Source organism: Vipera berus (assembly GCF_964194415.1).
Source record: "Vipera berus genome assembly, chromosome: 4".
In the NCBI taxonomy this organism is placed as follows: domain Eukaryota; kingdom Metazoa; phylum Chordata; class Lepidosauria; order Squamata; family Viperidae; genus Vipera; species Vipera berus.
In genome coordinates, this window is record NC_138206.1 from 91,911,083 (window position 1) to 91,922,408 (window position 11,326).

Genomic DNA, 11,326 nt, shown 5'->3' on the forward strand with positions numbered 1-11,326 from the left:
TAGAATGTCTTCACTACTGCAGGAGAAACTTTGTGAAGTTCAGATTCAGGCTCCTGCTCCCCAGAAAGATTTTCACTACTTCACCATCACAAAAACTGAGGTAAAATGACATAGATCTTATTATTCTGAAATTAGAAACTTTATTGTATATTTTCAAAAAAAAGTGAAGATATGAGAAAGATGCACTTTTTAATCTTCTGTATAGTCAAGTGTCTGTTAAGTCAGCTAAGAGAATAAAATCTCAGGTAAAAGAGATAGCAGTTCCAAACAGCCATTCTGACAGATATGCCAGAGTTACGTCTGTATATATATATTGTAGTCATGGACTCCGAAACAAATAACACCATTCGTGTGCCATGTTTCTCTTTTCCTACACAATGTAATTCAAACACAAATGGTTGCAAATGATGTTTTCGATTTCTTGCTTTATGTTTAGATTATTGACAAAAATGGGAAAGGGCTAATAACTTACTGCACTCTTTTAAAAATTCTCAACACTGTAGGTTATCTGGAGATCATGGCAAATTACTTACCGACCTAATCAAGAAAAGATTTTTCCAAAGGAATTGAAGAAGACACACAGAGATTTTCTATTGGATGAACACTTACATAGCAAGTATTAAGTGGGAAAATAATTGTGTACCTCTCTCTCTATATATATACATGCATGCACATACAGTCATACTGCATACAGTCAAGGCTCCACTTGGCAGAACTTCATTCCTTAAATGAAATTAGAACTCAGTTTCCTGATTTCTAGCCTGATGTCTTAGCCATTAGATCAGACTGGTTCTTCATTATTGTTTGTTAATGTTATTGTTTGCAGCACAAAGATTTGATCTTCGTTGTGCTAGGATTGATAGGCAAACCTCCCATATAAATTACTCAAAGAAATTTTACCTTCTGAAGGTACACACAAATATAAATGGCATTTATCAGCATAACTCATCTCTTCTATAAAGTATAGCATCTGAACTTATAAAGATCTACAGTATCTTTTGCATACTATTTCTACTTATCTCTTTTCTTGTCACTTCTTATACCACTCTCATTTCTTCTAAAGCTGTTTTATGTAAGTTGCAAATCGGGGCCTTATGTTTTAGTTTAGTAGTATAAGAAACAACAAAAAGATTATATAAGATTGGCTCTAACTCTGCTGACCTTTCAAAAATACCTTAAAGACTTGGATGTGGTCCCAGGCATGGGGTTTGGTGGTTAGTTGGAGACTGGGAGGCATTATTACTTTATCAGATCTGTTTTTATCTTGGTGACCATTATAAATGTTGGGTCTTGATTGTTTTTAGTATTTGTTTAATTACTAGACAACTCAGGCCCCATTGGGTCATCATTTCAGAGATATTTGCTTACCTAAACTGAGAAAGAGAATATGGGAAACTGTCAGGAAGGATCAGAAACTCTTCCTTCCTCCCTCCCTCCCTCCCTCCCTCCCTCCCTCCCTCCCTCCCTCCCTTCTTTCTTTCTTTCTTCTTTCTTTCTTTCTTTCTTTCTTTCTTTCTTTCTTTCTTTCTTTCTTTCTTTCTTTCTTTCTTTCTTTCTTTCTTTCTTTCTTTCTTTCTTTCTTTCTTTCCTTTCTGTTCCTCCCTCCCTCCCTATCATTCCATCATTTCCTTCCTTCCTTCCCTCCCTCCCTCCCTCAAATTCCTGCCCACCTTCCCATTATTTTCCTTGTGGGAAGCTTGCAGGGAGAAAGTCAGAGAGGAAGCCAGCAAGTCTAATAATAATAACAACAACATAACAACAACAACAATAATAGCTTTATTGTCACTTTGAAAGTACACCAATCAGCATACATCAAAATGAAATTTTGTTGCATAAAGCTCTCAAAGGGTCACCACCTCCAATATACACTCCTTGTTTGTGGCCAGCTCAAGCTTCAGAATGTCCATTTTAGTCTTTAGGGAGCGAACGATGGCAAACAGGACAGATGGAAATGGAGCTCTGTGTAGATTATCCCTCAAATTAGCTAGTATTCCTGCACGACAACCTCGCCTCCTTTCCTTTTTCTGATCCTGTTTCTTGCACCTTTTCCTTAAAGGGGCGCCTGCCGCCTCCAACTCCTCCAAAAGCCTCTCTCCCATCCTCTGGGCCTACCGACAGCCTCATCCAGTTCCTTTGCTCCATAAGCTCCGGGACCTCTCCACCTCTGCCTCCTTCAGAAACAGCCCTGATTTGAATGGCTTCCGGTGGCGACGCAACGCCGAAGACAGCCGTTTTCGGGCTGCCCGCTCCGCAGCTGTGTTTTTCCATCGTAAACAGCGCCGATCAGCTGTTTAGATGGATTTGAAGCCCCCTCCTCGGGAGAAGAGGAGGGGGTGAGGCCCCAGGTAGGGGTTGAGCTCTCCGGGGCCGCCTGAGCTGAGAGTTTGGGCGGCTGAAGGATTGAGCCCCCCCGAAGCCTGGGTTGCTCCGAGCTGCGCAGCGCCCCTGCTCCGGGATTTATGGAGCAGAGCCAGGCGTTAGCAACCACCCCTGCCAAAAGGAAATACCTTTGATTATCAAGATGCAGGCAGAGCGGTACAGGAGGTCAAGGTGATGTGGACTCTTATCTTTACTCTGTAGCTCAATGGATTTTATAGCTTCAAAGTGAAAGTGCGCAATAAGTGAAAGTGGGGGAAGATGGCGGCTAAAACTTCTAAAGCTCTTCGGAGTGCGGGGTCTTCCCTGGTGCAACAGACCTCATTGCAAGCTTTGCTTCCTCCTGCACCTCCTCCGGCATTGACGCTTAAGGATTTACAAGATGCTCTTGGAAAGCATTCACAATTGATGTCTGACATGATGGATGAAAAGCTGAAAAAGTTGGAGGAGAAACTGGAGAAGAAGATGGAAGAGAAATTTAGAGCAATGAGGGTGGACATGTTGTCTATGATTGAATCTGTAGCTGAATGTGTGCAACAGCTGGATGAAAAAGTGAAGGATCTCAGTCAAAAGAACTCTATATTAGAAGCAAAAGTATCAGAAAATGAAAATATAAGGGATAAAATGGACGGAGAATTGAGCCTTGCTCAGTATCATCAGATGCAGTATGCTATTAGAATCAGGGGTTTAAAGGAGAACTGTAAAGAAGATTTAAAGCAGCTGATTTCTGAGGCTCTGGAAGGGGTATTGGGCCAGCCAGCATCTGAAATTGAGGGAAATATGGACAAAATTTTTCGTGTAAATCATGGATTGCAAGACAAAGGAAGTTACCCAGAGATGTGGTGGTCTATTTTACAAAGAGAGTAATTAGAGATGAAGTTATTCAAGCTGCCTATGATACTAAACTGGTAGTGGCTGAGCAAGAAGTCTTGGTTTTAAAAGAGATTCCTCCGAAGATTTTAAGGAGAAGGAAAGATTTTGCATTTTTAGTACAGGAACTTAAGAAATGTGATATTAAGTTTAGATGGGAGATTCCAGTTGGACTGGTGGTGACGCATGAAGGTAAAAGACATCGTCTGGTTACTGTGGCCCAGGCACGTGATTTTTATAGCAATGTGTTAAAAGCAACCCCCTTATCATTTTTGGAAGCTGTTAAGGGATACGGCGAGGGAAAGCTTCAAGATGTTGCAGACAGACAGATAGAGGACAATGGTGTTGGAGGGGATCAAGATACAGTTTCATTGGATGTTGCAGGAGGCCAGAGGAAGACGCGTGCCGCCTTAAGAAGAGCGAGACGAGAGCAAGAGCAAGACCAGCAGATAGTTATGGAATCTCCAAAGTGTATTTACAGTGAAGATGTGGGAGGGGCGCGGTCCAAAGAAGTTTTGGGGGTCATGACAGACATGCTCCAAAAGTTTTGGGGCGTTAAGATTGCTGATTAAATTTTTAAATTAGTATCTTAATGGATTAAATTTATCATAGAGGAGAAAGAAAGTTTTTTTTTAATATGTAACACAATTTAAGATGGATGTTATTTGCTTGTTAGAAAAGTATATTAGGGTTATGGACTAAAAGTGTGTGTTGAACTAAGAATGGGTATGCAAGCTCCTAATTAACAATAAGTTGTCTTACAGACTGCTTAACCCCTTTTTTTTTTTTTACTCTTTTTATTTGAACTCAAGGATGACCTGGAACTGCGAGACATTTGGTGTGATACATGCAAGAATTATTTTTGATTATGGTTTAGTTTGGTTGGAGATTATTAAGGTTAATAGATAGGCGCTTTTGGCGCGTAACTGAGAATTTGTTTTTTTTTTTCTTTGAAATTAATATGAATAAGGACTGGGATTAAGAAAATCTATTCTGAGTAAAGCTTTTTTTTGTTTTTCTCTTTTTCTTTTTTACTTTATTTGTAATATTAATATTGTTTGTATTCATTTTACATGAGCTAGAGGGAGATAGAACTAATAGTTTATTGCTGATAACATAGGGGTGCTTATGTTTGTTTTTTGATTTTATACCCTGTATTTAGCTCTGGGAAGTCGGGGGGGGGGGGAGGAGGGAATGGGGGGAAGGGATAGGGAGGGTTGGGTGGGGGTGGGGGAGGGGGGGATTAAAGTTAAAATGTATTGTAAAACTTTTTAAATAAAAAGAAACAGCCCTGATTTGCAATAGAATCTGTCGCTGGGCCAGCAGTCAGAACTTGTTGCCAGCAGAACAATTTCAAACAGCGTGAACGACTTTTAACGGTCTCACCAACAGTTCTGAAACAGCTAAAAACTCACCATGCCAGCAAATATTGTCGGTTGTATGTTAGCTTAGTCCCACTATGTTGCTCAAACACATTAAAATCTTCCTGATCATGTGGTCTATATCCCTTATATCCCTCCAAAAACTTTTCACCTTCGAGAGCCAATGCAGCCGCAGCTGATCCAGGCGTTGCCATCTTAACCAAGAACAGAAGGAAGGTAAGTGGGTACTTCTGAGAGGGGGAGTGAGTGAGGGGGTGCATAGGGAAGTGCCTTGCAGGTTGGGAGAGATGCACAGGTGTGCACAAAAGATGTCACATGAATTAGGGAAGGCACATGGGTGGGTTACATGAGTTGGTAAGGGTGTATGAGGTGCATGACAGGTGCCAGGTAGTTTGGATAGAATGCATGGGAGTTGTGAAGGTGTGCAGGAGATGCCCTGTGTGTCGGGGAGGGCATGTGTGTCAGGGAGCATGCACGGAAGGAAGTAACAGATGCCTGTGAGTGCTTGGGAGTGTGCAAGAGGTGCCATATCAGTCAGAGATGGCATCCTGATGGTGGCATGGGGCAGTAATAATGAGTGGTAGTGTTCTTTTTTTCCTGTTTCTCCCTCTCTCCTGCCTTCCCTCCCTCCCTTCCCCCCTTCCTTCTCAACAGTCAGATAAGAAGCTGCTGCTGGGTGGGGGAAGGAATGAGAAATTGTGAGAGTGGCTGGGAAACTGTCACAGCATGTTGAAAATGATCACATGACCACAGCAGTGGCCCAACAGCGTTAAAGCAGCCACAACTCTCCTAGGTTTCATCCCTTTGGGCATCACAGGTCCTGGATTTTGGAGACATTTTGTAAGTTAGCCCATTTGAGGTGCCTAGGTTCAAAAACTGTTGCCCTACAAAGCACTGTTTTGAGTTTTAGCAGTGTATAGATAGGATGTTTTCATCTGTTATTAGCTACCCAAAGCCACTATAGCAAGATGGCCATGATATAAATCTTATTAAATATTTTTTTTAAAAAAGTAATGACAGAATATATACAGTATATTAGAGGGACGCGGTGGCTCAGTGGGTTAGGATGCTGAGCTTGTCGATCAGAAGATCGGCAGTTTGGCGGGTCAAATCCTGAGTGCCGGGTAGCAGAGTGAGCACCTGTTACTCGTTCCAGCTTCTGCCAACCTAGCAGTTCGAAAGCACGTAAAAATGCAAGTAGAAAAATAGGGACCACTATGGTGGGAAGGTAACAGCGTTCCATGCACTTTTGGCATCTAGTCATGCCGGCCACATGACCACGGAGACGTCCTCGGACAAACGCTGGCTCTTCGGCTTTGAAACGGAGATGAGCACCGGCCCCTAGAGTTGGAAACGACTAGCACGCATGTGCGGGGGAATCTTTACCTTTACCTTTATACAGTATATTAGCAAGCCTTATTTCGTCCAAAGAACTACTTGACATTAATGAAGTACAGTGCAAACAGTTAGTAGGTTTTTTCCATAGAGTTCATTTAATTTCTTTCTATCTCTTTGTTTCTGGAGCACTTATTCTTATATAGAATCAGCTGTTCTGCTTATGTACTTAATGACTGGTGCCACACCTGCATGGGGATGGTTGCTATAGAGAAATCTTTTCATCATTGCAAATATCTTAAGTACATATACTGAAGCAAGGTCCTGAATCTTTCATGATAAATATCATTATACTTCAGGACAAATTCATTTATATATGGAATTTAAAAAACTCTCAAGAATGCAAAGTACTGCTGTATGTATATCTGTATCGCTTATGTACAAGAAATGCTTTAGTCATAATTATCTAAGGACAAGAAGACAACTTTCATATGAATTACCCAGGTAATCCAGAATTAGCATTCTCTTTCATCAAGATCAAGGCACATTACTTTTTACTTAGTGCTAATATGCTTTCTTACTTATATATTAATGTATCTTGGGTGGCTTTGGTACTATCTGAATTTGGTATTTATATATCTAAATAATATCTGAATAAATAAATAAGTTTTGTTCTGGCAGATTTACACAAATATAATTTCTACTAACAATTTGATGTTCTGCAAGCAATTGCATTAAACCATCTGATGGCAAAACTGCCAAATGGGTTGAAGCAGCCGACTTGTACATTGAGAAGCATTGGTTATAATCCATAGAGACATCATTGGGGGCACATGCTCCTCCATAGTATGTTATTGCATAACTTTATCTCATACTATTTCAGAAGGTATATATTATTTCAAAGGGGTTTGTACACACTGAAGTTTTCTCTGGACTTTGAAGCAAGTGGTTCTTAATTTGTGAGGATCTATTTCCAAATACACCTAAGCATACATAAACATATGGCAACTTCTTTAGAACCTGGGAATGCTACTTTATTTAGTGTGACAGGACGATGTGAGTACAGCAGTATTCTGAAGAGGAACGGAACATTTTAGAACTCACCAGAAAATTATTTCTCGAAGGGATACGTTTTGCAAATCTGTACTATGAATATTCTCTCAAAATACTAGGATATAAGGTTATCCAAAAGAATGGAATAGCAGGAGATTCTTTTCTAGGTTATTAATGGCTTTTCTAGTATCTAGAATAATTTTTTTTATCAAGAGCTATGTCCTTGCTCTGCCTTCAAGCCTTCTAGTTCATATCAATCTAAATGAAGCTTGACAATCTGACATGTTTGTTTTTATTTAATTTTTATATCACCAATATTTTATTCTACACTGGTCTGTGTACAATAAAGTGTTGACACAAAAATGCCCTGTTGAATAACCATATCCAACACTAAAACTATCAATAAAAATATCAGTCATTGACTAGGTGTCAAAAACCTATTTAAAAAGATAGGTCTCCACCTCAGTATCTGCTTGAAATATGCTTGTGGTATGTATATGTAACTAAATATACTTTAGATTTCTTTGCCATAATAAATCATAAATTTATTAGAGTATTTATAGTAAAGACTGACCCTGTCATCTTTCACACCATTTTTATAAGGTATTGGTAAAACATAGATAAGACATAGAAAAGGTAGATTCCATCTCATCTACTCAGAAGATCAATTGAATATAAACAAGATTTTATGTAACAATAGAATTCTTACAAACAATTGTAATTAATGTAATTTGCCAGGTCTCCAACTTTTTCCTTTCCATTTAAAATTATAGTTTTGTTTGTAAGTTGCTTTCACTTTAAATTGACAAACCAAGATTTTGTCATGCTAATCATAAAGGACACAACTGAAACATAAAAGTCATAAAATTCAGCTCTACTATCTAATTCTTTAAAAGGCTTATACCCTAGTCTCTCCAGAATTCTTGTTCCTTCACAATTAACTCCCTCCCCACTAATAGTATTCAATTTATATCACTAATTTCAGGTTGGCTCAAACTCAAATAATAATAATTCCAATCACTGCTAGCAGAACCCTCTCCATTCAAAAAGAAGCCACATTGTGTTCCATGAATCTGACTCTTAAGTAAATACAACCAAGTTTTATTGCTGCCTTCCATCTTCTTTTAGTACAGTAAAGGTTTTTCTCTTTTTATTCTTTATAGCTTCTTTTTCCAAATTATTTCTCCTCAGATGTAGATGTTTAATTGGGAAGGCTAATATATCAAAATTGAAAAAAACAACGCAGTACAGTTGTAGTCCCATCTAGCAACTATCTCTACAATTTATGAGGTGACCAGTGTTTTGCAATGACCTTTATTGTTAGAGTATGAATCTGCATTATATTGCTGTAACCATAATACACAACCTCACTAGTGTTTATTCTTACAGCACATGTGCTAAAAGTTTTCCCCCCTCTACTTACTTCATTCAGAGCACGTTCAAAGCATTTTTGGGAAAAACATGCTGAAGTACACTCTCAACTTGTGTCAAGGTCACTACGATTTCTTAGTTCGAATGCCTGAAAATCTGATTGTTCATATCATGTCATTTCTTAATATGGAGGATATTAAACAGTTGTCAAAAACCTGCAAAAGGTTTCAGCAGGTAACAACTTTCATTCTATTTGCTGTTTTAAATAATTGTCATAATATATAGTCTATAATTTATATGGTGTGATACAGAGGTTATAAGTCAACTAACACACTACTATGTATAAAGAGAAAACACTTAGCTTTGAGATATATCAAAAAATTAAGAATCCAATGGAGATGAGGTAGAAAAATCTATTTTGATTAAGATGATAATTTGATTTACTCATATGTAGAATATAATAAGCATTGCAGATATTTATCTTTCAGCTGTGTAACACCGATGAATTTTGGGAAAGAATAAAAAAATTGCAAGATAAATTTACTCTTGATCTACAGTCAGCCAAATTTCCAGCTTATGAAAAGCAAAGGAATTTTCATCAAAGAAAAGGCTATCTGACACAGATGCAGAGAAGGCACACCACATTCTTCTAAAATGTCGAGTTTATATTATATCTTCTTCTTAATAAAGACTAATATTCAGACTGCATAACATTACTGGGCCATAAATGTTTCATAGCATCTGTGGCTTCTGCTTCTTTCTTCTTCAGTCTTCTATTGTATATGCTCCTCAAGATACATCAATTCCTCTTTTCAGATGCTTGTATTATAACTTAGATTTTTTTTATCCTTTGGCTGTGTTGGTTTGGAATTCTGGGAGGTGCAGTTTCATACTCTAAAATGATAACCTATTGTGTTTATTTCCCAGTTAAATGAGAAATGATTTTCCCAGTTAAATAAGGATGACTTCAAAAGTTTATAATTAATACTTTTTAAAAAAATTATGCTCAATTAATAAAGGAGAATATTTGTAGCTCAGGGTTGACATAAGGGGTCCTTAATGCTCTCTGAGCTTGCTTCTTTTCTTGCAGACATTTCATTACCCAAACTAGGCAACATCATCAGTGCTAGTGATGATGTTATCTAGCTTGGGTAATGAAACATCTGCAAGAAAACAAGCTCAGAGAGCACTAAGGACCCCTCATTATGATCAATACTTTAAACAGAAACATTATGTACTAAAGCAGGACAACTCAGCATACAAAGGTTGTATCATCTCCCCTGGTTAGAAGGGAGAACAACTATTCCGAAAACAAGAAATTACATAAACTGCCAATTGACATGTTCATCAGTCTATAAATTACTTCCCATATTTTATTGATTGATTGATTGATTGATTGATTGATTGGGACTTATATGCCGCCCTATCTCTCGAAGGACTCAGGGCGGCTAACAACAATAACGTATAATAAATACAGAAGTTAAAATAAAAATAAAAATTAAAGGCCCCTGTAGAATAAATAAAAATTAAAATAAATTAAAAATTAGAGTTAAAAATTAAAAACATAATTAAAATCCCTGTCAGTCCAGGTCAGCCAGGTGGAAAAGGAGTGTTTTGAGGCCGCGGCGAAAGGACTGGAGATCTGGGGCCATCCGAAGCTCAGGGGGGAGCTGGTTCCATAGGGCTGGCGCTCCCACAGAGAAGGCTCTTCCCCTGGGGGTCGCCAACCGACATTGTCTAGCCGACGGTACCCTGAGGAGGCCTTCTCTGTGTGAGCGTACTGGGCGATGGGAAGTCGTTCCTGGCAGCAGATGGTCCTGCAAGTATCCCGGGCCTAAGCCATGTAGGGCTTTAAAGGTAAGTACCAGCACCTTAAATCTCACCCGGAGGACAACCGGTAACCAATGCAGCTCACGCAGGAGGGGTGTAATATGGGAGTATCGGGGTGCTCCCATCACTACCCGCACGGCCGCACTCTGCACCAGCTGAAGCCTCTGGGTGGTCTTCAAGGGCAGCCCCATGTAGAGAGCATTGCAGTAATCTATACGGGAGGTAACGAGTGTGTGGGTGACTGTACGTAGGGCATTTCTGCACCAGAAGTAAAAAAACCAAACAAAATGAGCCAATATTTAGATGACTAGATTTCAGTTTAATCTTCCAATGGCTGAAATTAACAAAAAATGTCCTTTATTTACATTGAAACAAATGCTGATAATAAGTAATAAAAAATCAAAACACAAGGTTAAAAAATAGTTAACAAAGGCCTGCATTTCTTATAAACAGAAAGCATATCAACATTATTGGTTTCCTGACTTGCCCTTACAACATATTTTTTTCACAAAAATGAGAAGATATATCTCATCACAATATATTCTAATAGCATAATGACCAGAGGGAACCTGTGGCAAGTACGGTACATTCTGCTGTATAATCTATTTATAACCCAAAATAGTTCCATCAATGACATGTAAAAATATATTTCATGAAATATTTACATACAAAAAACAGCTAATAAACCCACATATTGAAAAAAGGCAAAAGGATTTTAAAATGTCATTTCATGAAAGGCTAATGTTGCATTAAATATTCAGATTTAAGTCAGCCTTTTTTCAGGTAATAGAATGAGATACTGTTCAAAAAAGTTAAAAATAGATTGACACTTACCCAACATTTTATGAAACTGAAAAGAGACTAAATATGATAGGGTAGGCCCATACATCACAACTGTGTTTTCTCTGAAGTCCTATAAAAATGGTCTGAAGCTAGTGCTGAGCCTTCCTTTGCCCACATACTCCCCACTGAAAACTATTTTGCTTAAGTTGCTGTTTTGTTGGTGGCTATATGAGGCTGGAAGTCAGGGAAGAAGGTCCTGAAAAAAATAAGTCTTAAACAGCCCTTTTAATCACATGAATGTTGTGCCATTATGTCCTTGCAAACTA

The 11,326-nt window shown here is 38.5% G+C and overlaps 1 pseudogene across 1 annotated transcript; it reads left to right on the plus strand.

Annotated features, from left to right (window-relative positions):
• LOC308667415 (F-box only protein 36-like) lies at positions 1 to 9,040 on the plus strand (annotated as a pseudogene). The gene is made up of 4 exons: positions 1 to 100; positions 504 to 616; positions 8,451 to 8,621; positions 8,876 to 9,040. The product of its transcript is annotated as an F-box only protein 36-like (transcript).
• The last annotated feature ends 2,286 nt before the right edge of the window (positions 9,041 to 11,326 follow it).